Source organism: Lathamus discolor, chromosome 1, assembly GCF_037157495.1.
Source record: "Lathamus discolor isolate bLatDis1 chromosome 1, bLatDis1.hap1, whole genome shotgun sequence".
Taxonomy (NCBI): Eukaryota; Metazoa; Chordata; class Aves; order Psittaciformes; family Psittacidae; genus Lathamus; species Lathamus discolor.
In genome coordinates, this window is record NC_088884.1 from 39,352,562 (window position 1) to 39,380,038 (window position 27,477).

General features: G+C 38.2%; 1 protein-coding gene across 7 annotated transcripts in view; it reads left to right on the forward strand.

The window, feature by feature from the left end:
* The window catches only part of CNOT2 (CCR4-NOT transcription complex subunit 2), a 93,592-nt gene that overhangs the window by 12,835 nt on the left and 53,280 nt on the right, over positions 1 to 27,477 (forward strand). For 2 of the 7 annotated variants that reach the window (XM_065668915.1, XM_065668905.1), the window contains exon 2: positions 22,548 to 22,620. The exons of the other annotated variants lie outside the window; for them this stretch is intronic. The gene's annotated coding sequence lies outside the window, so the exon portion shown is untranslated. The remainder of the gene's footprint in view (positions 1 to 22,547; positions 22,621 to 27,477) is intronic. 7 annotated transcript variants of the gene reach the window in all.

Consider the following 27,477-nt stretch of genomic DNA (forward strand, 5'->3'; position numbering starts at 1 on the left):
ACTTGTCTCATTTTCAGTTCATAAACTGAGAGGGATGTAGGTCACTGTTTATATGTGCATCTTGAAGTTCTGTTACAAGCAAACCCCTCCCTTACTCAGTACATAAACCTCCGCTTCAATAACTGTTAAAATTGCATACTCAAAGCAATCTGAATTTAAGAAATGGTGGAATGAAGATTTTCTTTCCTGTCTTAAGTCAGGTTCTATCTGCATATGCCAGTTATGTAGCTTTTTTGATCAAATGGTGCTTTTCCTTGAGGACTCTGGCCTCATTAGACAGGATGCATGGTATTTGCTCACTGAGGTTTTTCTTTTTTTAATCCCGTTGTTCAGGTCATGCTATCCAAAATTATAACTAAATTCTGGATTAATGTTTTCTCCCCAATTTCTTCATTACAGTTTCATGGAAGTGCTTTATAATATGTTTTTGAAAAAGTTATATTTTTATATTGCCTCACTAAGGAGACAGCCATGCATTACAAACAGAGAAACTGAGGCATTGGCTTAATTCTTCATAACAGAAATACCTTCCGCTTTATTTGCAGCATAATTGTTAATGCTTCTGTATAGACTCCTGTAATATTTTGAGTAGAAGGCACTTGTGAAAATCTGTGTGCCTCTTCCAGAATTACTGGGGAACAAAAAAGACAAACCTTAAAAGGCATAATATTGGTTTACATATGTGACATTTAAGCATCTTAGCTAGACACATTGTTTTCTTTTTAGTCTCTGTGTCATTAATTAGAAGAGAAGTTCATATTGACACTGGTTGTTGGCCTACTGGCTATTCACCAAAAGAAGGAGAGGGAATCTGGAAATGGTGGGTCCAGGGTCTGAAGCTCCACATGCTGTACTGGTTGGGTCTTTGGGACTCTCCGCCTTCCCATCAGCGTCTTGCACGTGTGTCTCTCTGCAGTTTTCTTTTTCTGTTCCCATTCTGAACTCTAATTCCTCTTCTGGTTTCCTCTTCCCCTTTGTCCTAACTATCCTCCTGATGGCACCCAACTGATTTTTAAGTGAATAAAAGTACTTCAGTCCTAGGATTAAGTGTCCTTAGCTATCCTGTGGCTAGGCTTACATCCACACCATCGCACAGAGGTCTCATGCAAGAGGGTGAAATCCTGTACAGTCTCGGGGTTGCATGTGAGTGGAGTGGTGGTTCAGAGCCTTACCAGCTGAAGGAAACTTGAGCCAGGTAGTCCTTGTGAGGGTATGCAGGGCCTTCCTAAGAGTGCCTTTCAGAGGCAATGTGCCCTGCTTGTTAGTGTTGCACAGCCTTCAAGTGCTAGAGCATCCCAACAGACCAGATTTTAAGATGTTTTTACCTGGGGGGAGGATATTTTCCTGTTTATAAGCATTCAGAAATGAACAGAGTATTTTACTTAAAACAAACAAACAAAAAACCCCAACAAACAAAAAAAAAATCTGACAAGTTCAGGCGGAGAAGTGGTAGAAGGAGGTATTTGGGCATAAAAGGCTTGTGCATTCTGTAATTCGTTCAGGTGAATGAGTATTGGGTCTTAAAAACAGTGAGTAGGATTATCCAACACAGTATTACTGCCTGTGCTGTCTGTAACAATGTAAATTACTCTTAAAAGTAAAACCATATCTTTATGTTTTTCATAACTTTTTCTTTTTTCAAAGCAATACATTTGAAGGCAGTTTAAAAGAAGGCCCAGATTAAAGTGCACTTCATGTACATGCAATTTATTTTGCAGTTCTCTGAATATGGAGTATAAGAGCTGTAGAAAATGTTTGGAAAATGCTTAGCCTAAAACTGTTGGCTAAACCTCAGATTACAGGATTGTTTTCAGAATTCCTAACTTTAAAACATGGTACAGTTTTCAAAGTGAGTTATCTGCCCAAGATTTATTTTGAAAATGACACTAGAGTTAAATGCTTAGAAAAAGTTTTTTTTGTGCTATTTATTTATTTATTCTGAAACAAAGCTTCACTGGAGAGGAGTTGTAGCCATAGGAAGACATGAAAATGGGTTTAGGTGTAACATCATAGTCAAGGAGTGATTAACATTGATACTTAACAACAAAAAAAAATGTTTGAGATGTAAATGAAGATACTTTAGTTGTAAGGGTATCAGAAGGATTATGTAAGGAGGAAAAGGTTGCAACAAAAGAGAAAGTATTACAAATGGAGTGTTCTCACATGAGGTGAAGATTTTAGTTCTATTTGGTGTGTTCATCTACCTTAAAACCATTATGAAAATAGTAAAGGTCTCTATTCAGGTAATGTATAACTCATTTTCTCCTTTTCTTTGTATTTTACAAGTGAGGCGGTTAATACCCAGACTCAGTTATAAATCTTTGGCTGCCAATTAAAGATCCAAATTTATCCCATGTATCTTCTTCCACTTAATTTTAATGCTTGAGGTGAAATTGCTCTCTTCTGACTTCAGCTGGCTAAAAGGTAGGCATCTACGCCTCTGGAAGTCCAGGGAAAGAAATGAAAGAACTTCGTATGTATGCTTGAAAACACATACATTTACCAGAAATGAGCACTTACTCTCTGAATGAATAGGCATAACTGAAGAGAGTACATGTTACTGTAATGTGTATAATAGATCATGCAGTCAGTGTAAGTGCTGCTGTACCCTTTTCCTTCTTTTCAGACCATACTTGTGGAAATATACATACAGCAAATCTAGGTGGTATGCAGATATGCTCTAGATAATGAACAATCAGTAATTTCCACTAGGATGGACTTATAATGTGTAACTGTGACATTGTGAGTTACGCTTTAATTTCCAGGTAGAGTTTCTTTTGTTATTATGCAGGTCTTGTTTTCTGCCTGTAACCTACAGTTCTGGTAAAAATCTTCCAATATAAATAGGCAGTAGCAATGCTAGACCTGTGCTAAAACAAAAGAACCTAAATAAGTCTTATATCAGTATGGCAGTTACAGTATAATGTATCAACGATCATGAAACCTTTGAATAATCTCTTTTAAGGAGGGGGGGGAAAGAGGCATGCTACAATGTATAGTCAGTAGAATCCCTGGGGGATTATGCGTTTTTTGAAGAGTTCCTCCATGTGACTTTGTAAGCAGTGTTTATTGAAATCACAAATGAGAATGTGGTTAGCATATTTTCCTGTAAGGGATCAGTTCTGGGTTCATGTTTTCCTCTCCCCCCTCTGTCAGGCCTGTGCCGTGGTGCTTGTCCTTCTTGGTAAAGGGCCTGTATTGAATTATCATTTGTTTACTGGCTCTTCACCGTCTTCTTACTGCCTGTTCCTCAGGCATAGCGCCTCTAGGATCTTTCCTCTTAAGCCTTCTTTGTCTGGGAAAATCAGAGTCTGCAGTTCTTAAAACTTGGATTTTTCTGACTGAAAAGTGTGATGATCTTTTAATGTATAATTTTATAATGATATATAGCCATTACAGTATTAGTGCAAAGTTCTTTTAATTGTGTAGATACTTAATGCGTGTGCCCACCCTTCAGATGCATATGTAAATCGTCAGTTTTGACTAAAACTATGTCTAAGTTGGTTTTGTGCTTATTTTTAGACAATCAGAACAGTATAAATTGGATTGGGTGTATAGTATGCAAAGTAGAAAGCTTGCAAGCTGTGTAGTTTTTGCTCAGTTAATGACTTGGTGCACTCTAATTTTGCAATTTAGATCTATTGTAAGGAAACCCTTACTGGGCCACCATTCTAATGGTATTAAGTTAGCCCAAAGTACTACCTTGCTTATAAAACCATGCTTTCAATATGAGGTAGAGTTCTTGTTACCATTTCTGTATCCTAGAGAAGTTCTTAATCTGCCTACATTGTCTTTTGGTGTTTTTGTTTTCTTTTTTTAAATTGAAGTTTTATCTATGTCAAGTCAAGTATTAACGTACTCAAGAATACTGAGTTCTAATATGGTTAAAATTTATCTTTATGATTTTTTTTCCTTAAAATTGGTTATTAGACTTGAGAACTGCAGAAATGTGCTCAGTACTGATGGATTTACTATAAGCATTTACTGTGAAAACTTTATTCTTTATGTTTTGGGTTTTTTTTTGTTTGTGTTTTTTTTCTTTTTTTGGGTTTATTTTTCTACAGAAGAGTTCTGGATCACTAAGAAAAACAATGGTAAAAACCTAATTTACTGAAAAGAGGTAGATAGGAAGTTGTTTCAGGGAGCCCCCTTTAGAGCAACAGAAGTGTGTTGCTGCCATATACATCATGTAACTGACACGTTAATCATGCACTTCAAAGGAGTAAACTAGTGAAACAATTTCTTTCATTTAAGCTTTTATCTTGGGATGTTTGGTCATAATTTAGGAATACTTTATGCTGAAAGAAGAGTATAAGTGGATTAATTATGTTTAATTGAAAACTTTTTCTTAAAGGATTTTTTTTATGCTGAAGCCATGATGTTAAATAGTCACTATGCCAGTTAGAAAAGATGATGATCTTTCATACTTTTAGCTGATGTTTCATGTGGTTTTGAAGATTCTTGAAAGGCTAATTCTTTTAAAAAGTGAAATTTCCTTTGTGTTAAGCATTAGCTGTGCTGGATTTAATTTCAGTATTAAAAACTATAGTTTTTCAATATTGCAGATAGTAGATTTAATAGAAGAGACTTCTTAGGTTTTTTTTGGTGTTTTTATTTTTTCCTTTCCTCCTGTTACAGAGAAGTCTAAAGATTTTTGGAATTTTTCTGATTTTTTTTTTTTTTTAAATTCTGTAGTGAAAAGTGTATTTTTACTCTTGATTTGCAAACATGGATTGCAATTTCCAAACTGATGCGGCACCAGGCATGCATTACAAAATTGGGCAATCTCTTTATATATGTATATATATATATATATATATATATATATATATATATATATATATATATATATATATATATATATTTTCAGGGATAGCATAACCTGAGACTGTGGCTTTGCTATGTTTTGCATACTTGCACTATTTAGTAAATGGTTTTCAAGTGAACTTGTTCCTTATAGAACCTTGTTATGTTGAAAAGTAAAATTTAGGATTGCATATTGAAGGATGCCTCAAAACATCTCAAACACAGTGTCACTTTCATTAAACTAAGCTAATAGTTTAAGTTTTTATCCTGAGAAATAGCAAATCACACCACTGTAGCCTAATACAGTGCAGAAAAATGCCTGTGATATCACTTGCTATTGCAGAGGACTCTGATCCTAACCTCAGGATCAGGGTGGTTAGTAAAGGAGATAACAAAATGAAATGCATGATATGCTCTTAGAAATATCTTTAGCTTGTGGCCATATAGGAGAGTGACAGTACTGTTTTCTGTTTTTCAAAACACACATTTGTTAAGCAGACACTTTGGATTATTGGACTGCTTAAAGCTACTTGATGTACTTCCTAAGTAACATCTCTGTTAACCCTTTAAGTAAATAATGTCCCTGTTGAAAGGATAACTGACATTTCTTGGACATTAAGTTCAGCTTTCTTCAGTTAGTCTCAGGGACCTTCCCATAGGAATGTCATGGAAGGTAATACCCAGATCCAAGGATTCTATTGCTGTCTCTGAGTTAGGAGAGGGACAGCTGATGCTGGATCTCCTGTCTTGAAGATGAGTGTCCTGGAAGGTACTAGTATTTGATAAAGAGATACATGATACATGACGAGGAGAGTGTCCCCTGAAATGCTGTTAAAGGGTTTATAAAACAAAAGTCATTACACAGCTCTTCATTTGTATGACTTCTGATTCCTTGCAGTTTGCCATTCCAAGGGCGCAGAGGAACAAGCTCTGTCTCTGCGAATTATTTTTACTTCTCTGCCTTTCTTAAATGCCAGTGTTACCATTCATAGCCTGCAAGAGGTGTTGTGTATAGAAGGAGGAAAGCATTAGATGGAGAGATTTTAGAAGTGTGGGAATATAAAAAGCAGTTAAAGTCTTGGACAGTGTGGGCTGTTAAGGACAATGTCATGTTTTTCTCTCTTGGAAGTAAGAGACAGAAGCCATTTATGTAAGGTGATGGTTTCCACTAGAAAGAATGATATAAACCTATCCCGCTTTACTTCTGTGGTGTCAGCCTTTTGAGTGCAATGTAAACTGCAGAGCGATAGCTTTGATACAGCTGTCTGAGCAAACTATTTATGATCATCACTGCCACAAAGCACTTCGTGCTTCCCTTTTTTTAATTTTCATTCATAAAAGCTTCCTACCTGTCAGCACAGGTACCTCTATGACAGGAAAATGAGCAAATAAGCATAAACCCAGGAGATCCTGCCAGTCCATAAACTGGCTACAAAGTTGCTGTGAGAACCAGTGAAAAGTTGGTTGGTGGAGCCTGCTCCGATAGATCTGGAAAGTCATTTTTTCCCTATTCAGTTCTAGACAGGCTTGGAAGTACTGCCTTAGGCTCTAACAGTTATCTCTGATTTCCAGCAAGGCAGCTGAATTAAGGAGAACTGCTACATCAGGGAAAGACAGGAACAAGTTTCTAAAGACAAATGTCAGGTAGTTTGCTGGGCTGTTTTCCAGCTTAAATGTCATCTAGGAAGCTATTGCTGTTCTTTGGTCCTTGTCACAAAATTAGATTTTGGAGGTCATAAATGGAATATTTCATAGATGGAGCAGGATCCTGGCTCGCCAACTAATTTAAACGTGTCATTGAAGTAAAACGTTGTGTGTCTGTTCATGATGTGACTAATATGATACTTCATGGAGTATCCATTTGAAATTGTCTGAGTTGAGGTGCAAAATCCTTTTCTGTATAGGTTGTGTTTCTCTGTAACTGTAGTGAGTATACTTCTTCACATGACATTTCAGGAATAATTTCTGCATTTTTGCTCTACCTAAAGGTGAGTATCATGTCAGTAAGCAAATATCTAGAAAGGTCCTGTTGCTTCCTCTGTCAGTATTACCTTTTTACAGAAGTTACTTGATAAGTTACTAACCCAACATAGAAAAGGTCTGTTGGGACAAATGTGCAAAATGAGCTATGGTAAAGAAAACTTTATGGGGGAGAAACTTCAAATCTGTTATGTTGCATTCCTCTTCTTTTTTTTTTTTTTTTTTTTTTTTTCCCATTTTGTTTCTGTTCCATTTTTATCTGTAAGCCTGTCTTATCAAGAGGTGGTTTTCTGATCTATTCCTAACAGTCAAATTACTTCTCGGCTTCTTTAAGTGTGCTTGTTTCCAGGATCCAGACTTCCTGCCTTTCTAGTAGCAAGTCCTAAGTCTGGCTTTTGGCTGCTGTAGGCCAAGTGTCCATTATAATAGGCTTATAGAATTTATTTCTCTTGGAATAACAGTTTTTTGTAGTAAGTTCTGTTTGTCTCACTTCTTAAACTTTAGATAGAGAAACAGAAGCTGCATTCCTTGCATTCTGTCTATAGGCAGGGATTGAAGGAGGGAACCCTCCTTCCTCACCGTGCCTTTCAGTAAGATAAACCTGTGATTTACTCTTCTGTGTAGTAGCAAAATATGTTAACAGTTCCCCATAATTTTTGTTTGTGTTTCTACTGTAAACTGGTTAAGGCCTATCCAGTGTTAACAAATACTCAGTGCAAAATTTTAGAGACTCATTGATAATATGCAAAGGAAGGAAAAGTAGAAAAACTTGTATCGCATTAATTCTCACTGTCAATCTTTAATAATGCTGTCAGCCCCATTTTCCCTATTTGTTGTTTGTGGTGTGTAAGTGGTACTGTCCAAGACCCTTGTTGTGTTTTTTTTTTTTCCCTTGTCTCACTTGTTCTTGAGGCTCTTGTCAGAAGTGAGTGAAAATGGATATAAGGTATGTCCCTTTTAACTCAAAGCAGACTCTGAGAGAGGCATAATATTTAGTCATCTTTTAATCCAAACATAAACTGGTTGGTGTGTTGTCTTTTTTTTTGGTGGTTTTTTTTTTTTTTTGTTTCAAATTTGTTATAAGAATGTATTGAACTTTCCAAAAAATCGTTTTGCATATTGGTATTATAGCTTAAGACTTATTCAGAAGTCCAGATATATACAAGAACAGAGATGATGCCAGCATTAGATTTTTAACTGACTTGTTGTGGAAGGTTTTCAAATACTTTATTTTGTTATAGTATCTTTATAGGAACAATTTTTAAAGGATGATAGGCCAGTAAATATATAGCAAGAAAAAATTTAATATGAGGCAGCCTGGCGATGATACTATTGGGAATATTATTAAAAATGTTATATTTTTGTATTTAAATCCATGTAAATATCATTATCTCTAGCACTGACTGTGGAGCATTTTTTTTTAATCTTTCATTATGCATACATATCTTTTAATCTTAATTACATATAGTCAGTCGAGAAGATCTCTGAATGCTCATTCCTAGAAGCTTAATTAATTTTAAATACTGTAGGAGAAGTGTTTAGCATACATAGTAATATTTGTAATACTGAAATTTGATCGAAAGCCTAAAGTGTCCTAATGTACCTTCCCTTAAAAGAATGAGTTTTGATACGTTGTAAAATAATCACAGCAGTACTCTTTATAGCTCCATTTATAAAAGTGCCTATGTAATGACACATTTTTAATTACAAGATCCTCGTGCTTTCAGATATACCTGTGCTTACGTTAGAAAAGGAGCTTTCCTTTTTTTTTTAAGTGCCTTAAGAACTGATGAGTAGCATTGCTGTTCTGGTCCATCAACAAATTAAGAGTGTGGAGTGGCATAGACAATACTGAAGCAATGATTTGACCCAAGGAATTCTTGCATTGTTGTCTGCAGTAGGTCAAAAAAGAAGGTTTTCCGTTTAGCTCTTCCAGTTTAAGAAACAAAAGGCTGAATAGTTTTCTTACTAGAAAACCAAGTGTTTATGGGAGGGGAAATGAATAAGCTTCATGTTGTTCTTGGGTACTTTGATTTACCATTCAGAAATAAAGAAGGGTTTTATAATTGAAGGCAAAATAACCTGGACACTGATCAGCTGGAAGAGGTGCACAGATTGGTTTACTGACAGTGCTATTTGGCTCCTTCCTGTGAAGGGAATATAAATTCCGGATGAGCCTTGGAAGGATTGATTGTAGCCATAGTTTTACATGTTAAATGCAATCTAGATTTTAATAATTTTGTTTGATAATTATAGCTACTCTGCAAAGACTGAAACGTTGTAAGTTGTCTGTTGCCCAGTGTGGAAATGTAAGTAGTAAAATCCAAATTTTAGTGTACCTGTCTAAAAGACAGTTATGGAGGTAAACAGTTATGCTAGAGTATGCTGTGGTATTTAACGTGAAAAACAGATTTCTGTTGAAGATCATTTGTGAAGATTATGTTTTTACTGCGGTGTTGGAGATCACAGGGCTCATCCTCTATTTTTCTCTTTGAAATTTTATTCCTTGCTCTCTGTTTAAAGCAAGAGGAGGCAAAATTGAAGGGGAAGGGAAAAAATAAGGGAATGGAAAAAAAAAAAGGGGGGGGACACTTAATTTTCAGATCTTAATTTAGAATGCACTGAGCACTGTTGGTGTTGGTAGGGTTCTGTATGTGTAAGACCACTTGCATCTGGGGAGAGATTGCCTCCCATCCCACTAAACATAGCTTGCCTTTAGACACGAGTTTCTGATTTGACTTCAGTAAAGCTAATTGTGTGTCGTGTTTCCACTTGAGGAGAAGGTTGTGTAAAAAAGGAGTAGTTGAAGGGGCACTGCTGATTGTTTTGACATTTTGAATACTTTACCATGAGGCCTTTTTATTTATTCAAGTACTTCCTCCCCCCATCACTTGCTGATATACATTTTCCTGCAGAAGCTCTTGCTTGTCAGCAAAGGTATCTTGGTAGTTTCTTCTCTTCCTCCTCTTTGTGCACCCTTTGCTGTCTGCTGGCTCTTCAGGGCAGGGTTGTTTCTGCTGTTTGTTGCTGTTAGATGCTGCAGTTGGTCTGGGTACACAGGAGTGCATGAGCAGTACACAGCATCAATGGATGAACCAGAAAGTGCCAGCAAGAGTAAAACCAGTGATCTGCAAAGTGCTCTCAAACTAAATAAGCAAAAATACTGACAATACTTCAAGTAACTTTTGCTGGTGAGTCTGTGATTTGTTTGCAAGCAGAGGTAACAAGTGCATAAACAAGTGGTTTTAAAGTCTGCAGGGGGTCTTTATTGAAGTCATGTACTCTTGTCTCTCTAAGGAGTGTGTGTATATAAAGGGTGAAGGCATGACCTCATATCTCTTAAGTAGGACTTAATATTATAAAGATAAGTAGCTGTTTATTGTGAATTGCACATTTATTTTGCTCTGTTAATGTTGCTTCATTACTGTAAAATTACTCGCAACCTAAAAATAAGGGCATTTTAGGATTATCTAATACCCATTTAAATAGCAGTGGATAAAATGCTTGAGACATTGATAGGATATTGTAAAGTGGAACGGTTGGAGTGTACACCTGTGCCTGGGCTTTGTTTCTTGAGTAAAGTAAACAAAATAGCTCTGCATCAGTGCCTGACTGTGCTAGGCTAGCACAGGTGCGTATTTGTAGCTCCATGTAAGCATAAGATGCTTAAATTAAAGAGAAGGAAACTTCGAGAAATCATAATCCATTAGATGAAATAGAACAAAATCCAGTTTCAGTGTAACAATTCAGCTGCAATGATGTGTGCTAACCAATTTCAAACAAGACATCAGGAATAGTGCAGGTATGCTCAGATGAATGCTGTCAATTCGTGCTGAACTACCTGCATCCGGAGGCTGAGGTGTCATTGTTAGGATTGTCTCAGCTCCATTTCCACGAATGCTGCCTAATGCTGCTTGTACTCTAAACCTGGGGCTCTGGTTCTGCATTCAACAGTTTGGGAGCATATGTTAACAACTAAATATTTCTCAAACTTCTTATTGAATGCAGTACTCCTTTAAGTATATTAACAAAAGAAACCACCCAAAACCAGCCAAAAAGAAAACCCACCCACTTTTGCAGGTTTATGACACATGTGGGGATTCTTTTACCTTTGAGTCATGAGCCATGTGTGTGTTCATCAGAGATCCTTGTGTGCACGTAGCTACTGGAACTAGAGGCCTCTTCTGCTTTGTAAGTGGTATTTAGCTGGAGTATTCTTGGTGCCCTCCCTTGTTTGCTGACAACACTTTGCTATTTTGTTTTCCCTTGAGCTGCGCAGTTTTTCGCTTGGAATTTTTGGCCTTTAAATCTACTTGCCCTACCTGTCATTGGTATCTGTGGTAGTGGCTTTATGGTCTCTTCAGGCTGTGTGTGGGGTAGGGCAAAAAGATGGTGGCTAGGTGCAAAAGCTTCTGTTTACTTCTTTCTTAAAAGCAGATAAAATGAATGCCTACCAAGTTAACCTGTTTGGGTATATACTCCAGTCTGTGGGTTTGTGTGATAAGTTAGTGGATCTCCATCTTCCTCACATCATCTGAAAGTAATACAACTTTACAATACAGGTCTTCTGCCGTCTTTGTCTTTCAGAAAGAGCATCATCCCCAGGTGCTAGTGGGACGAGGCCTTTACTTCTAGGATTTAACTGCAGGCACTGCAGTGTCCTGTGTACTCGAGACAGAAGAGGAGGGGAAGCATCCCACAGTCTCATGGATGTCTTGCAGTAACTGTGCTGTTCTTGACTGCTGGTGTGGCCAAAACACAACTGTGCTTTGCTGCAGACTTCAGCTTCCTTGGCTGTTAAAAAAGAGAGGTCTGAAGTTTCAGGCTTCTAGGAGGGTGTTTTTGGTGTTGCCCTCCTATCTGGTTGTCTTGACACAATTGAGAGAGGTTTTAAAGAATTCAGGGATAGGTGTTCTAAGAAAGCCCAGGATTGGCAACAATATACCTGTGTTTTGCCAATATGCTTGAATCTCTTGTAGAGGATCTGACTTTTAATAAACCTGTGCTGTTTGGCCTGAAAACAGGTGATCTTTCATTTTGTCAGGGTTTCTAGCTGATAGTCCATTGGGTATGTTTTCTTTTGCCTATTTATTTGTTTATTTATTTATTCCCCCAGGGAAGGTGGCTTTTGCACTGCTTGGAGACCTTAGTTTCAGCTTCTCCTTACTCACTGTTTAGACTTGCAGAAAAATACTATCAGAGTTGGAGGCTTCACAAGTGTTACCTACTGTGACCTATCTATATTCCCTCTGTTGCTGGGAACCTCTAGGTGTCCCAATAGGTTCATGTTGTCTGCTTTGTCTCCCCACCTGCAGTTTTCTTACTCTGAATTAAAAAACCAAAACAAACCCATCAAACCATAAGAAACTTTATCTCCTGTACTTGGTACTCTAACCACAAGTCTTAACAGTCACACTGCTACTGTCCTACAGCTCATCACTACCTTTCCCTTTCTAGAGTCAGTGTGGACTTTCACTGTATAGTAGAGAAAGTTCCACTGTGCTGTAGAATGAAAGGATTTTACAGCCTGTTTTTCAAATATAAAAAAGGAGGTGAAAGATGGAGTAATTTTAAACTTAAGCGTTGATCTTCTCCCCTCTGTCTTGGCCAGTCAGGAAAGAAAATCAGTGTATCTTGTGATTTCAAGATACTGGAATGGAAATACAGAAATGAGCATCAGAGAAAATATCTATTTTTTTTAGTGATGCAAATATACTAATAGTAAAATATCTGTTTGATTGGCTTCTTTACCTACTAAGGTATGGTGATGTCTCCTTTGTCTTCATAATAATGAAATAGGGGTCTCAAGAGATTCAAGAAACTGTACTGTTGCCTTGAAGCATCTTTTTTTCTCAGTGGAAAACTAAGCTTCAAGCCCAGCACCCAGAAATTTTGTTTACATCCTGTCAGTTGGATGCAGCTGACTAGGGTGATTCTGGACGCAGTATCTGTGAAGGGTTTTCTGCCTTGGTGGATTCAGAACCATTCAGTCTTGGTCTGTCCTACCACAGTAGAGTAAAACCCTTAAGATTGTCCTCATAATGGGTTGCTTCTTCTGATTTAAACTTTATTGTGAATTGGTTTTATTTAATCTGAAGTGGGATGCACAGGGCTTGCAGTTTAGTGTTGCTTGTCCCAGCGAAGCAGAAATGCCGTATCAGCCTTCTAGAGCTCTTCAGTGAAGTGGAGTAGATGACAAGTCACTGTCTTTGGGTAACAGTGTATATTGCTACAGTATAGTGATATTGAAAAAGATACTGTGAAGTCACGTGGTATTTACCAGGACCCTATCGGGGGTTGTGTTCGCCTTTGATTTGTTTTCTGGGAGATGCAAGTACCTTAGCAAAAGTAGAGTTGCTTAATGGCTTTGAGTCCGAATGGGAGGTTTGGACCAGTGTGTTGGAGGTGGACATCTACAGATGGATCTCCGCTGGTTATGAATTCAGCAAATAATTCATGAAGTATCAATTCTGTTAATTTTAGTGCTACAGTGATATATGTTTGGATTTGCACACCTTAGGATGCAGGAGGGTCAAATTTGACCCTTAGCACAGCAGGGGAAAAATTTGACTTGGACCAATGTGGAAGTTGGTCACCCTTTGAAGTATTATCCATGCTCCTGTTTGAACCTGCTTCTGCATCATATTGGGAAACTGAAGGTTCTTTTCAGTTTCCTTTTTCCAGCAGTAATGTCTTCCAGTTTTTACTTATTTAGTGTTTCTTGAATTAAAATTTGGGATTAAATGATCACCTGCAATAGATATTTTGAAATGTCCTTTATTGGGTAGGAGAATCACTGAAAAACAGCTCTATGGTTTGGATAGCTGTAATTTCCAGGTAATGAAACAAATCTGTGAGACCATAAAAGCATGTAGTGTCAACAGGAAATTGTGTAATTTCATTGACATTGTAAACACTTACCTATACCAGCCCAAACCAGATAGTTACATTGTTGTTTTGTTGTGGGGTTTTTTTTTCCCCACTCCTTTTTGACCATATACTTATTTGAAGTTCCTTTTTTCTGCATGTTTGTTCTCATTTTGGGTTAATTCAGCCCTGGAAATGGCTCACTATTATTATAGTGATGACAGTTTAGCTGCTTTTCACACTTTTCCCTGAATACCACACTAAGATTGTTTTCTTGCCTAGTATGTTGTCCAAAGAGACCCCTGGTCTTCATTCTTGCCACTGGTCACCGTAGGGAGCCTGTGTGACATCTGTGCAACGTGGACTGAGTCGCTGTCTTTGGAATGCTGCAATTTTGTGCATTTTTGTGGTGACACTTACTTGCCTTTTTTATCTGTTTAGAAGGTTTTGACAATGTGATATCTAACCAAATGAATGCTTCATTATTTTTAGTCATCTTTATTAAAAGTAAGAAGTGCTCCCATAGGATAATCACTCTTCAGATGAAGTCTTCAGTGTGCATGTTCATCCTAGATCCTGAGGAAGATACCAGTTTGTTCACAGATAAGAGATGTGGATTTTAAGGTTACATTGTCAGACGTGCAAGATGAGGATTTAAAAGTGAAAGATGAAAAGGAGTTGTCAAATCATACAGACAAATGAAGAAATTTGAAAGGTGCAAGTTGAAAAATGTTACTGAATGAGAATAGTGTTAGCCAGAAACTGAATATTTGCTTAGGTTTTATGACTTTGAATACCCTTGCATTACTCTTTTGTGATTTTTTCAGGGTGAGGGGGATAGAAGAAAGCTTACATTATAGGAGTCTTATATTTGATTTTGTTGATAATATTTTTTTTTTAATTGGTAAGTGCTGCCAGTTCTTAAAGCTTTTGAATTCTGTAGTCAGCAGGGGGACTTTTAGTAAGATATACATGTGCACGTGTATTTGTGTGTATATGTGTGTATATCTTGATGTATGGATTATTAGACCCCTGCCCTTTAACTTGGGTGAAATGAGAATCTTTGTTCTGCTAGGATCGTTAGGTCATTTGCTTGATGCAAGTGAACAAGAATGTGGTTGCAGTGTGCCAAGTAGAGAAGTTTATTTTTTTTGTCAAGTAAACTGGACAGAAAAGTATGCAGAAATGTGAATACATTAGAATGATCTCTGCATTAATATGTTATAGTTAAACTTGCCTGCATTATTTTTCTTCATAATAATCAGATGGTCACTTTTTCTGAATGGAAACTTTTTATTGCATTTTGAGCTTTTATATGAAAAGAAAGGTAACATTTTTGTTCTCTAACCACTTCAGGAATTGAGGGGAAACTGATGCTAGAACGTGCTTCAAGTATTTCCTTTTCCCTGCTTCATTTTACCTGGATAGGAGGAAGATTTAGAAGCCTTACTCGGATATTTCTGTGTCTGTACTTACCAAGTGTGACAGTCAGGTCACATAGGTGAACTTGTCCGCAAGATAGCCGTGTTCTGCTTTGATAGCTGTCTGCCACTCGAATTTATAGCAGTAGTGTCTGTGGTAAAAGATAATTCAAGATTATGGGTCCTTTGTGTTTAATGTTTGTTTTCTGTTAACTACCTTTTGTGTAGCTGTTTTGTGCTCCTGCCAAAGTTCTGCACGTTTGAGCAGTTTGTAAATAATTTTGGACTATTTTAAGTGCAGCTCACTGGGGCCTGTTCTGCTTCAGGGTTGAAGTGCTGAGGCCTGAGATGCTAATGGCAATTTAGAGCTGTCTTAGATGAATGTAGGATGCAGTGGAAATAGAGTATATTAAAGCATAAGTAAATGAGTTGCAGATAATTACACTATATGGTAAACTTTGTTTTAACTTACTGTGCATGGTTAATTGTCATTCATTTTAGATGGTGGTTGCATTTCTGTGTGAGAAAAAAAAAAAAAAGGATATACTTTTTAGCATGAGCCATCAGAATTCTGATGTGACAAATTTAGGATTACTGGCTTTGTTCCAATTGGTGAGATCAGAGGAAATGGAAAGGGTAATCAGCTAGATGCAGTGAGTAGGTTTGCCTTGCTTATATTTAATTACTAAGAAGTTTGAAACTTGGTTCATCTACTTCTTCAGGCTCCCTTTATAGTCAGTGGATAGAGGTCACTCCAGGAGTGATTCCTCCCCTGCTACTTCTCTTGACTGACTATAAAGCAAGCCTATGTGTTGCTTTTGAAAGCAGGATTCTTCATGCAGCTGTCTGTTTCTGATTTGTGCAGCAGATTTGCTTGGTTTGATGGAACATATGAAAAGGCCTCATTACCTGGGGAAACCTTTTTATTTATGCGTTACTGTGGACAGGAGGAGGGAGTTATACATAAAACGAATAAAAAATAAATCTCTCAACAGTTTGCTCCCAAAGATGACTTAAAGTGGTTGGGATTAGGGTCACTGATCAGCTGGAGGTTTCACAAGTAATGTAAAGTCAAAGCAGTTATAAGAATGTTTGAATTTGAAGGGAGATGCTGAAATAAATCTGGTTTTTCAACTGTAGCAACAGCAGCTCCAAGTTGGGAATAATGAAATTGCCCATCAGTCAAGACTAATGAGTATAAGACTAATGAATATGAGACTACAGAGAAAGCATCTTTCAAAGTAATTTTTCTACAGGGAAAAATGCAGGCAACCTTCTCCAGTATTCAGAATGCAAATATTAAACTAATTTGTCACGAATAGAAGCAGACTGTATTATCTGAGCTTAGCATAGAGGAAATGTTATACAAAATGACGTGCATATTTTAATTTGTTTTAATATAAGCACTGCTTTGTCATTTTTACTGGGATTTGTAAGTTATAGAATAAAATCTTTCCAATAGTGACATTCTTTCAGTTGTCCTTACTCTGTATGTGACCTAAGGTCTTAACATCAGAGGCATCTTTGTTTTAGCTTTGCATTAATCTGTGTTTGCAGTTTGGAATCCTTGAAGTAGTGTTTACCAATTTTCCTGGCCCTTAAACATGTTTGGTTTTTTTTTCTCACGAGGATTGGTTTGTATGGAGGTAGTTGTCCAAGCTGTGTTCTCTGCAATTTGAAGTGGGACAGGATCTATATGGATACTGCCTAGTATTTCTGAAAATCAAAGACAGAGTTACTTGTTGTTACTTATATTTCTGAGACCTTTACTCTGTGTCTAACCTTCTTTTAAAATAAGGTAGCTCTTAGGGTGTGTCGCCTTTATGTTTGGTTTTGGTTGGGTTTTGGGTTTTTTTAGTTAAACTTTTTAAGTACCTAGCAATGTTATTTCTCAGTTTATTAGAATGGAGGGTCAGTTACTTGGTTGAGGTTTTGGAAAACCTAAACCTGTGCTATAGGTTGAATTTGACTTGGGTATTACTCTTGAAGCTTAATCGGAAAGAGACTTGGTATAAAACTAAACTGCCAAAGCAGGCCATCATCCTCCTGTGGTGGAGCAGAAGATCTGAGTAGGTACTATGTATTTTAAGGAGAGTGTTTGACACGTACTGATATGGTCTACATAAATAATCTAAGGAGGTACGTCCTAGACTGAAGATACCACAAGTTGTCTGGAAAACTGTAATGTGAGTATGTCACTGTGAAAGTGTAGGTTTCATAAGCATTTTCTTGAGCCTGGTACTTGTTGGTGTTGTCCTGAATTGTTGGATGATAAAATTGGAAGCAAATGTACCCATTTTTGCATAAAATGGCAAATACAGAAATGACAAACCGTACAAATTTATAGCGAGGAGTAGTGATTAATTGGCAGGGAATGATGTAGTGTTTGTAGTGAGTAATTAGCCATTCAGACTGGCAGTACGTTGTTGAGGGAGAGATGGAAGCAGACCAGGATTTGTATGCAGGAGTGCCTGTGTCCAAATTGTAGTGAAATGCTGTTGCTGTGTTCAAATATGTTAGGACCTCACATGGCGTACTGTACTTACTGAAGTATATTAACTGTTAAAAGGACTAAAAAGGAACATGGGTCTAGTAAAGATGAACTGAAAGAGCAGAGAGGAACTGGAGCAGCTCTCTGCTGGGAACAAGTACAGTACTGTGCCTCATGAGTGCAAAAGGAGAGGGAGAAGAAAACCTGTTCTTTGCCCTCTGGGAAGGGGTAAGACCATCATGTTTGTGTAAAAGGGTTTTTAGGAGGTCAAGGGAATTTTGGTAAGTATGGTCAGCTCTGAGATAGGTTCCTCAGTTGTTTAAGGTCTGTCATGGGTCCAAGAGCCAGTAATGGTGTTGGACTCTGCCTTCTGCATAGGTAAAAAAGTCAGCAGGGGCCAGGAGCTACCGTGGAGAACATGGTAGCAGATGCTGGCCTCTCTTGAGCATGAGGTACCTGTTTGCTAGGGAGAGGAGGGCCACAAGGATGATCAAGGAACTGGAGCACCTCCTGTGTGAAGACAGGCTGAACAAGTTGGGGCTGTTCAGCCTGGAGAAGAGAAAGCTGCATAGAGGCCTCATAGTGGCCTTCCAGTATCTGAAGGGGGCCTATAGGGATGCTGGGGAGGGTCTCTTCGTCAGGGACTGTAGTGACAGGACAAGGGGTAACAGGTTAAAACTTAAACAGGGAAAGTTTAGATTGGATATAAGGAAGAAGTTCTTTACTTATAAAGGTGGTGAGGCACTGGAATGGGTTGCCCAGGGAAGTTGTGAATGCTGCATCCCTGGCAGTGTTCAAGGCCAGGTTGGACAGAGCCTTGGATGGCATGGTTTAGTGTGAGGTGTCCCTGCCCGTGGCAGGGGGGTTGGAACTGGATGATCTTAAGGTCCTTTCCAACCCTAACTATCCTATGATTCTCATTTCCTATTTCCTGCAAAAGTTTTAATCAACAAATTAACATCTAATTTGGAAAAGAAGAATACAGCTTGATGTGCAGCCTTTGGGCTAAAGAATTCTCGTTTCCCATAAAATGTGGAAAACAAAAGCCCTGTAATGAGGTGGAATTACAGTGATTTTAATCAGTGTAGAGTTTGTGTGTATATATGAAATGGGCTAATATTTGTATTAGCATGTTGTCTTCTTGATTTAACATTATATATGTATGTAACAAAATGATGAAGATTGACATTTTCTCATTCAAAATGCATTTATTTCCAGTTTGCTTTCAAACTGGAAATAAATAACAAATTGGAAATAAATAACTTTCTCAAGTCATATTTTGGTATTCACGTAAGGTCCCACTTGCTTTATCCCTGTCCCAGGGATGACAAGGCTGGAGTGTTGTAGAATCTCATCTGTGCTGTTTTAATTGATGTGATAATGATTGCATTTCAATGGCATGAGATGTCTTTTTTTCTGTTGGAACTGAACTTCTTGGTTTGGTGTAGTTAGTTAATGCTGTAAAAAGACCAGGGGGAGGAGCTGAAATCCAGCTACTTCTGTGGTACTGCGTAGAAAGGCTTTGCAGCCCAAGTCCTTTCCCTTCTTACAAGGGAAAGGGGCAATCTAGTTTTGTGTTGAAATTTTGATACTTACTTAGTGGTTATATCCTAAAACCGGTTGCTTATGCTGTGACTATAATATCCAGGAAAACAATGTAACCCTTTCTAATTTCTATTATTATTTTACTATATTTGCATGTCAAATATGGTGCTTGCTCCTACCAATAGGTTTAGGAGACTGGATGAAAGAGCTGTTCCTCATGTAGGAAGTCTGAATTTAATGAAATAAAAACTTAATGAAGTCTGAAGATTATACAGTTAGAAGAAATACTTCATATTGTCAAGTGTATAGATACTGGGACTGAAATCGTAACATTTTAAAGACAAGTAAAGAAGGCAGCATTACTGAGTGTGAAGTAGTGCAGTCTGAGTTTAGAATCTACCTGGGACTTTTGGAAACTCTGAACTAGTATGTTTTCTGCTATTTGAACTCTCTGAGGATTCAGTCCTTTGTCAGGCAGGAAGGATCAGTCTGCCTGTAAGACTTCAGTGATAGAATTTCTGGCTTTTTGGGTTTTAAGCAGGAGGTGTCAGAAAAGTTACCACAGTTAACTGGCTTGTGGTGGCCAAGTGTTCATAGTGACATTGCTTTTTGATCCTTCGATGTCGGTTCTTCCTGTCATTGTGAAGCAGAATTCACCAAGAGTTGGATTGTTCACCCACTAATAGGGAACATGAGCTGGGCTTAGATGGTCGTGAGACAGGTTAGTTACACCCTACTGGTGATGTGTTGTTGCAATAGTAATCCTGCTCAGTATGAGAGGAACCGCAGGTTCAGACCCCTGGTGCCGTGCGCTTGGCTGAGGAGCCACTGGTGTGAGGCTACCATCTGTGGGCTTATGACTGAACACCTCTAAGTCGGAATCCTGCCTAGACGTAGTGATACCGCAGCGCTGCTGGTGCCTCAGTGGGCTTGCGATAGCTGTTGCTCAAGATTGACCCGGGAGATGACAGTCTTGCTCAGAATGTGCTTGTTAAAAGTCCATCCTGAATCTTTGTTAGCGAAGACAGCCCTTCCTCGCTGGAGAGAGAACTCCTATCTTCAAACCCGGGCAGATGGAGCTCGTCTAGCCTTGTATGGTCTTCCATCTAAGAGAAGGACACTTACAAAACCTACAGCCTGCAGACTTTGCTGTCACCATCCTAGCTAGCTAGGCCTTGGCACTTAAACCTCAGGTGTAAAGGGTGGGGCCAGTTCTGCACACACTGCACCTCACCTAAAGAATCCACTGTGCAGGCTGCAAGGGCTTACTGACACTTGTCTGTATGGGCAGGCGAGGGTCGAAACGGCAAGTGATAAGGTGCATGGGAAGCTGCAGATCCAACCTTGCATGCAGGCGGACCACTGCATGCATAGCTCGAGATTACTCAGGAGACGTCAGTCCTGGTTGGACACTCCCTGATTGCCTGAGCACCCTTTTCCAACCAGATTTGCATATCCTACGTGCCCTTTGGTCATTGTGCTTGTAGTAAGTGTGGTCAAAGCCCTTCCCAAATCTTCGCTCGCGAAGCCAATCCGTCAATCAATTTGTATTTTTACAACAAATGTAGTCCTTATAGCAGTCCCTTCCTCAGAAAAGAAACCTTGTGGGTTTTCCACAGTGTTTGGTACTACTTCCATTCCGTCAGGTGAAGAACCAGCTGTCAGACACATCCTTGCACCCAGCGGTGCCAAGTCACACTCCCGCTGGGCAGCGTTACTGTTCTTTATAGTGCTGGCAAAGAGAGTGTCTTTGGATCATCTGGTATAGGCACTTGGCTTGGGAGGCCAGGTCTCTGCAGAGCCACGGGCATCTGAAATTTTCTATTGACTTTATTGGTGGTTTATATTGACTTTACAATGCTTTGTAAGTGGAAGGAGGAAGACAGCAGCTTGCCTGCTGTCCTACAGTTTATTTGCAGGATGTGATGAATCTGGGTGTGTGCTAAGGTGGTGTAGCAGTGGCAGAGACAACAGAATCTCCGGCTTTGCTTCCTCCCATTGGCAAACTGTGGATTTTGTTGCATAGTGCAGCCCTGGCGGTGGGGGCCACACCTGAATTACTCTGGGACCACAGCGCTAACTGCTGTGGGCCTGGGCAACTTGGTTGCTTTCTTCAGGCCCTCAAGGGCACGGTTAGTGGTGTAGCCATTTTGAGTAGGTTCCCTAGTCAGTCAGTGCTTCGGTGATATTTTCAGTGGAGTGTTGTGGTTTAATTGTTTAAAGCTGAATAAAAAAATTTGCAGAATAAGTGTATACAGATTCTTTAGCAAATCTACTTTGAAATTTTGCTGCTCTTCTGAAGTAAAGAAACTTAGGAAAGTATTGTGAGAAAGGACAGTGTGAAACACAACCATTTGTGCTCTGCCTGTTCTGGGCGTACTCTCAACAGCGAGAATGTGTGCTTTGGCTTTCTGGTAAAAAAAAAAGCAGCTTCATTGTCAACAACTGATTCCTTCACTAGCTTAGGGTCCTAGCATACTGCTCTGTGTTATGACTCTGGTGATGTGTTTTTTCACCAGTGTTATTGTTCATTTCCTGTACCAGTTATAGCCAGAGCATACTGATTCTGGGGGTCCTGAAGGGTCAGAAATTCGCTTTTGCATTTGTTTTTTGGTGGTTTTTTGTTTAGTTTTCCCATTAGTTTTTTTTCAGTGAACCAAGATTTCTGTCAGGAATGGTTTTTGTTTCCTTCTTTCTCCTTTGGTTTTGGAAACACAGATTCTGTGCTTCCAGCTTCTGGTTTTGTTTTTCCAGTCATCTCTGAAAAGTCTTGGGGCATGAATTTGGGCTTGTTCCCCTGTTGTCCCAAGGGTGGTTTGGAAGCATTTCTGTCTTGTAAGAAGACAAAGTTCACTTTAAGCTGTGCGATAGAAACAGTCGGCTGGTATTCAAGTTTTATTTGGTTTAGCAGAGAGTAAATTACCCACAGTTAAAAGTAATTTGGGGGGCATTTGTGATTTCTATATGGTTTTCTCATGAGACTAATTCTATATTATTTTTAGCATAACTTGTCTTTACAGGATCAAGGCATCTGTGCCTTTCTGTTCGGACAGAGGAGCTGTAGATACGTTAGATCTCTGTAGCCTTTTAGTTCAAGTTGTGAACACCTTTTACTGGGGGAAAGAGGTTACTGCTGATGCGTCTTTTTCCTTGGTCTTCAAAATAGTATTAATTTTGTTGTTTTTTTTTTTTTTAAATTTTGACAGTTAGTGACTCTTGCTTTAGTTTGTGTGTGATTATTGCTTTTTATTGCATTTACTTTTGCTCTAAAACTACTGAGAAGCTTTATATTTTGAGTTTATTCTTACATTATTTTCAGTGCACAAGGTTTTGAAATGCATTTTTTTCCTGTTTATGGAACAGTAAGAATTGTAAGAAGCTTGAAAGATAATGACACATTTTTACTAATAATGTTTTATTAATTACTTCATTTACAGGAAGTGGTCATCGGTCAAAATTTGCTTACCTCAGCAGAGACAAAAAATTAATGGGCAAAAGTACAGTGTGTAGGTAGGTAGCTATTTTCGGTGCACTTAAGGTTCTTTGAGGAGAACCTTATTTTAGGGGAGTGGGGATAGCTATTGAAATGTAAGATTTTGCTCTTTAAAGTATTCAGGCAATAGATTTGACGGTCAGGTATTGCAGGAACTGTATTTGAAGTACATTAATGTGCTCCCTTCTTTCACAAGATTTTTATTAAAAAGTGCCTTGGAATGATGCATGTGTGCATTTGTGTGGTACAGAAAAATTGAACAAGTGTATTTATTTTAAAATGTACTTTAAAAAATTTAGCATTTTTCTTTTTTCTGTAAGATTTGTAAATGAAGTGTTCTTGATAGTTCTCCTAGATTTGAACATAACTTCCCTAATGTAAGTTAGAAAGGGGTTGGGCACGGGCATTTTTATTTTGTTGACTGTTGGTGTTTTAGTACATTCAGTGCCTTGAAGTGTAGTGCAATAATTGTTACACCTCAGTATATTATTTTCTTTTATAGTATTCTGTAATCATAATGAAAGTCAAGGTCCCAGGATTCTAACTTTGCAGCAGTAGTACCATACAATGAGTGGGTGTGTTCTGCATTCTGGCATGTGAATACCAATCACATTTTATTTATCCCCTTAAAAAATAAAAGAAATTCTTTTTTATTTTAACGTAGTCTATCCTGCAAATAAATCTTGGAGATTTTTTTAATCCCTAGTGTTCCTTCAGCTCAAATGGCAAAAGACTAAAGAAATTCCCCAAAACCGCTTGGTTTTTGTTCATACAAAAAAGTATGTTATTAATAATTATATAGGATAATGCAGGGTAGCATTGCATTTAATTCAATAAAATTACCTTTGAAGTGGAAAGTTCAATTTCAGTACTATTTTGATTTATCTTTAAATCACTAGTGGAAAAACTCAGTGGCTTTGGTTTTTATTGCAAGTCCCAAACTGTGGCGCTGTGTAATGTAGCCAGTCTTTATATTTATGGCCTAAAAGTAGAATAGGAAGGAGGTGACACTTCTAAATGGAGTATTACGCCATTGTGGAAGCAAAATTTGTTAAATACCTGTGAGTTAGGAAGGAATTTCAGCAGACTGCAGACTGGGGGGTAATCAAACCTACAGATTATTGGAAAAGAAAAAAGTGAATGTGATAAGGAGACATGAAGTTGAAAACATACGCGTTAACTTTGGGGTTTTGCCAAATAGCATGTTAAAGTAACATGGACACGTTCCCAGGAACATGTCATGACATGCTTAAGAGGCATTAAAATATGATGAGCAGAAGAGTCAGTAAACCTCAAGAACAGCTTGCTTTTGTGATTACTGTTTTACATTTTGGCAATATGCGTTTGAATTTAATGATACACTCTGGAAAGTCCCAGAAGTAATCTTGAACAGTTTTTCCTTTCATTCGTTATGTAGTTTGTTATGCTCAGTTAGGCTTCAGTTTGAGGATTTAAATATGAATTTGAACTTTGCTCCTGTGTGCTTCTAGCTCTTGTTCCAGAATCCCAAACTAGTTGGGAAAAAGTTATGCTTGGCACAGGTTAGTTTCTTGTTCCTTGGAATAATTTATCAGTGTGTTGCTTTCGCTTCCAAAGCAGTCTTCAGACTGGTTTGGCTTTACTAGAGTAAGGCTGGATAAGTAGTTTACTATTAGATAGCGTACATTTTACGAAGTTTCTGAGAATGGTTTTTGTGGCAAAGCACGTTTCCCATGTAGTGTTTGAAAGAAACTGACATCTGAGCAGCTTGTACTGTGAAATTACAATTCCCTACACAGGTGAAGGCTCAGTTTTGAGAGCCAATGTTTAAAGTGCAGCAATGGAGCATGCTGATTGGTTCACTGGAAGTTTGAGAAGTTGCAGTTCAGATATCCTTGGTATCAGAAAGACAAAAGTTGTCCTTATGCAATTGCTGTAATAAGGAAGGCAGGTGCCTGTTCTTTTTTGAATTCGTTTATTCTGAACCAGGCAGTAGGGTCACTTCTTAAAGCCAGAAATCCTTGAGATGGATGTGGACACCAGGGTGTGAGGAGTAAGGATGGATATAGCTTGAGCACTCCTGGACATGTGATTCAGGAGTGGCAATGCAACCTTGCTTATTTAAATTTGGACTAGATCTGATAGTTCATAAAGCAGTACCAGATAGACCTGTTTTGAAATACTGGATTCACAGATGAAAAGTCATTCATTTACTGAGAGTAGTCTACAGCTCTGTTCTTTTTGAAGTATTAAAATGGGTTTGTCTTGTAAAATAAAGCTGCTTTAGTTGTGCCCTCTATCTCTGTTGTCTCTCTTTTCCAATCTCTAGCACTTCTGATACCAAGAAATTTTACAGAAGCCCCTCGCAGACAACTATATCTGATGTATGTTCTGTTTCCCTTAGGAGTAGGTGTTTCAGAACAAAACTTGGAACAGAGGGATGCTTCTGTGAGAATGTTTTCAGATGTGGATTTTTGTTTGTATTAAATCCTTGAGGACAGATTTGTTGCTTTGTGAACAAGAATGAATTAGTCGTGTTTCAGAGACCCTGATTCAGAGAATGTGTCAGTCCCTGTGAGCATATATGACAGGAGGTAACAAACTGTAGAATTATACTCTAAAAATTTAGTGTAAGACCAATTATAAGAGTAGTCTTCAGAAAGAAACTGGAGAATCCTTGTAGAGAACAGCACCCATGCTCTGCTCTTGATGAGAAGAAATCGGGAGGCGTCTGTGTTGAGGAAAAAAATCAGAGAAGAAATGTTGGAAGTCACTAAATTCCCGTAGGGACTCCTGTCTTTCTCGTTATTAGGCTAAGCCCCAGCTTTTCTTCCTTAGAAATTTGTTGGATCACTGTAAATGATGCAGAGTCGAAATACTTTTTCCTCTGAAATTTATTGGAATTATGGTAAGAAGGCAAGCTGTTGAACTGGATGAAAAATAATAAAAAGTAGAGAGTAGAACATACCAAGGATGCACCTTTTACCCAGAAAGTAAAAAGCCTGAACAGTTTCAGTTCAATCTTTTGTCAGTTAATTGGACTGTAAACTTCATAGGAAGTCCAGAAACATGAATACACAGAGGATGCAGAGAAGACTTTCAAAGTTCACAGAGCTGTAGTATACTGGAAATCTTCATAGAATTACTTAGTTCATAAATAACCTGAAACATAAAAACTTTTAAGTCCTTTTTTTACAGCTCCTCAGTTTCATCTGCTTAACTGGGGCTATGGGTGCCCAAAACATGTACCTAAGAATTTAATCTAGAGGTTAGAAAATTTATTTAAAATGAAAAAAGAGCTCTTCAAATCATACATATTTTCTCTGTATGTGTTTCTTGGCTTGCTGCAGATTATTTTCCTTTAATGCTATTTTCTCATAGAACTCTTATTGTAGTACCTGAATAATAAATTAACAGGCATTGGTTAATAGTTTGGTTTTTTTTCAACTGAAATTTTAAGACTGGGGATTAACACTTGGTAGGACATGAGAAGCATGAAGGTTAAGATCTTTTAGGATCCTTGGGTTTATTGGGATTTTGTTGTTTTTTCCCAATGAAAATGCATTTGAGCAGCTAAAGGAAAATAGCACATGCAGGTGCTGTGTGGTGGTTGCACCCTGTGGAGTGAACGTGGGGTCATTTATGTGGTTACCACCCTCGGCTGTGTTCTTAGTCCTGTCCCGGAGGTTGTTGTACCTGCTGTAGGAATGGTTGGAAAGGGTGTGTAATTTATACTAAAATGTGCATAGGATTTGCTATCAGGAGTAAACTGGTAGTTCCTACCTGTGGTACGCAGCTTGTCAGCAGCCCCTGGGGAGTGGGTGTGTTGGAAAAACTTAGGATGGCAGCTGTATTGGCCACCCTGGTTCAATGCACCTGTGCATGTGATCAGTTACATGTTATGCTTCCTTAATAGTGTTGTCCATCATACAATTCATCCCTATGAGAAAATAAATTCAGTCAACTTTGTTCTTGCCTTCCTTCATTTCATAGTACCTTGATCTTCAGATACAATTTCTTGGCTGTTAAGATACAGTAAATTGGGGCTATGGCTGTTGGCTTGTTCTATCCCTATGGTGTGGTGTAACCATGGCTGTAACCATGTAGCAAAGCTGGAGCAGGGAACCAGCTGGCTTAAAGTTTAACATGCTGGGCAAGAGCAGGACTTGGTTGCTGAGAAACCTTAAGCCTTGTAAAAATCCTGCTCAGTGATGATTCACAGTATAGTGAATTTATCTTTCTATGCAGCCCCTTAATGTGAGAATTGTCCAGTGAATGTATAGAAGGCTTCTCTTTGTCACTTCAAAATGAAAAAAAAAAAAAAATCCTTGTCTTTTGAAGATAAATTCCGTGCAGAACTAGAAAAACATACTTGTCTGTCTACCTAGGTTTTGGAAGTTGTGAGTTGTGCGCAGTGCTGCTCTATGGACTGTTTATGTACACTTCCCTCGGGGAACGTTTTTCTTTGTAGCAATAAGCATTTTGATAAATTCTCTTTTAAAAGAGGGAAGGGTTAACAGAAGTGGTAAAGAACACATTTATTTAACAGTGCAGTGAAAAAAGTTTATGGCACCACAGAGATTCAGAAACCACTTTCCTTTTGCTTTTTAAATATCAGTAAGTGGAGATCAAATGCAAAGAATACTTCAGTATTTGTAAGTACTTTTGCCACTTGTAGTGTTAGAGGGCTAATTGTGGTACACTTCCTGTCATTGAAAGAGAGCTGCACTATGTAGGTGATGCTTTGTTTAATCTAAGAATAGTTACAAATTTATATAATGTGTAACTGCCTCCAGTTATCCAGTGTATAGCTTCATGATGAAGTGTATCACCCTTCATATTATCACCATCCTCATGCTCAAAGAAAGGCATCTCTGTGCCTTCAGAGTATGCAT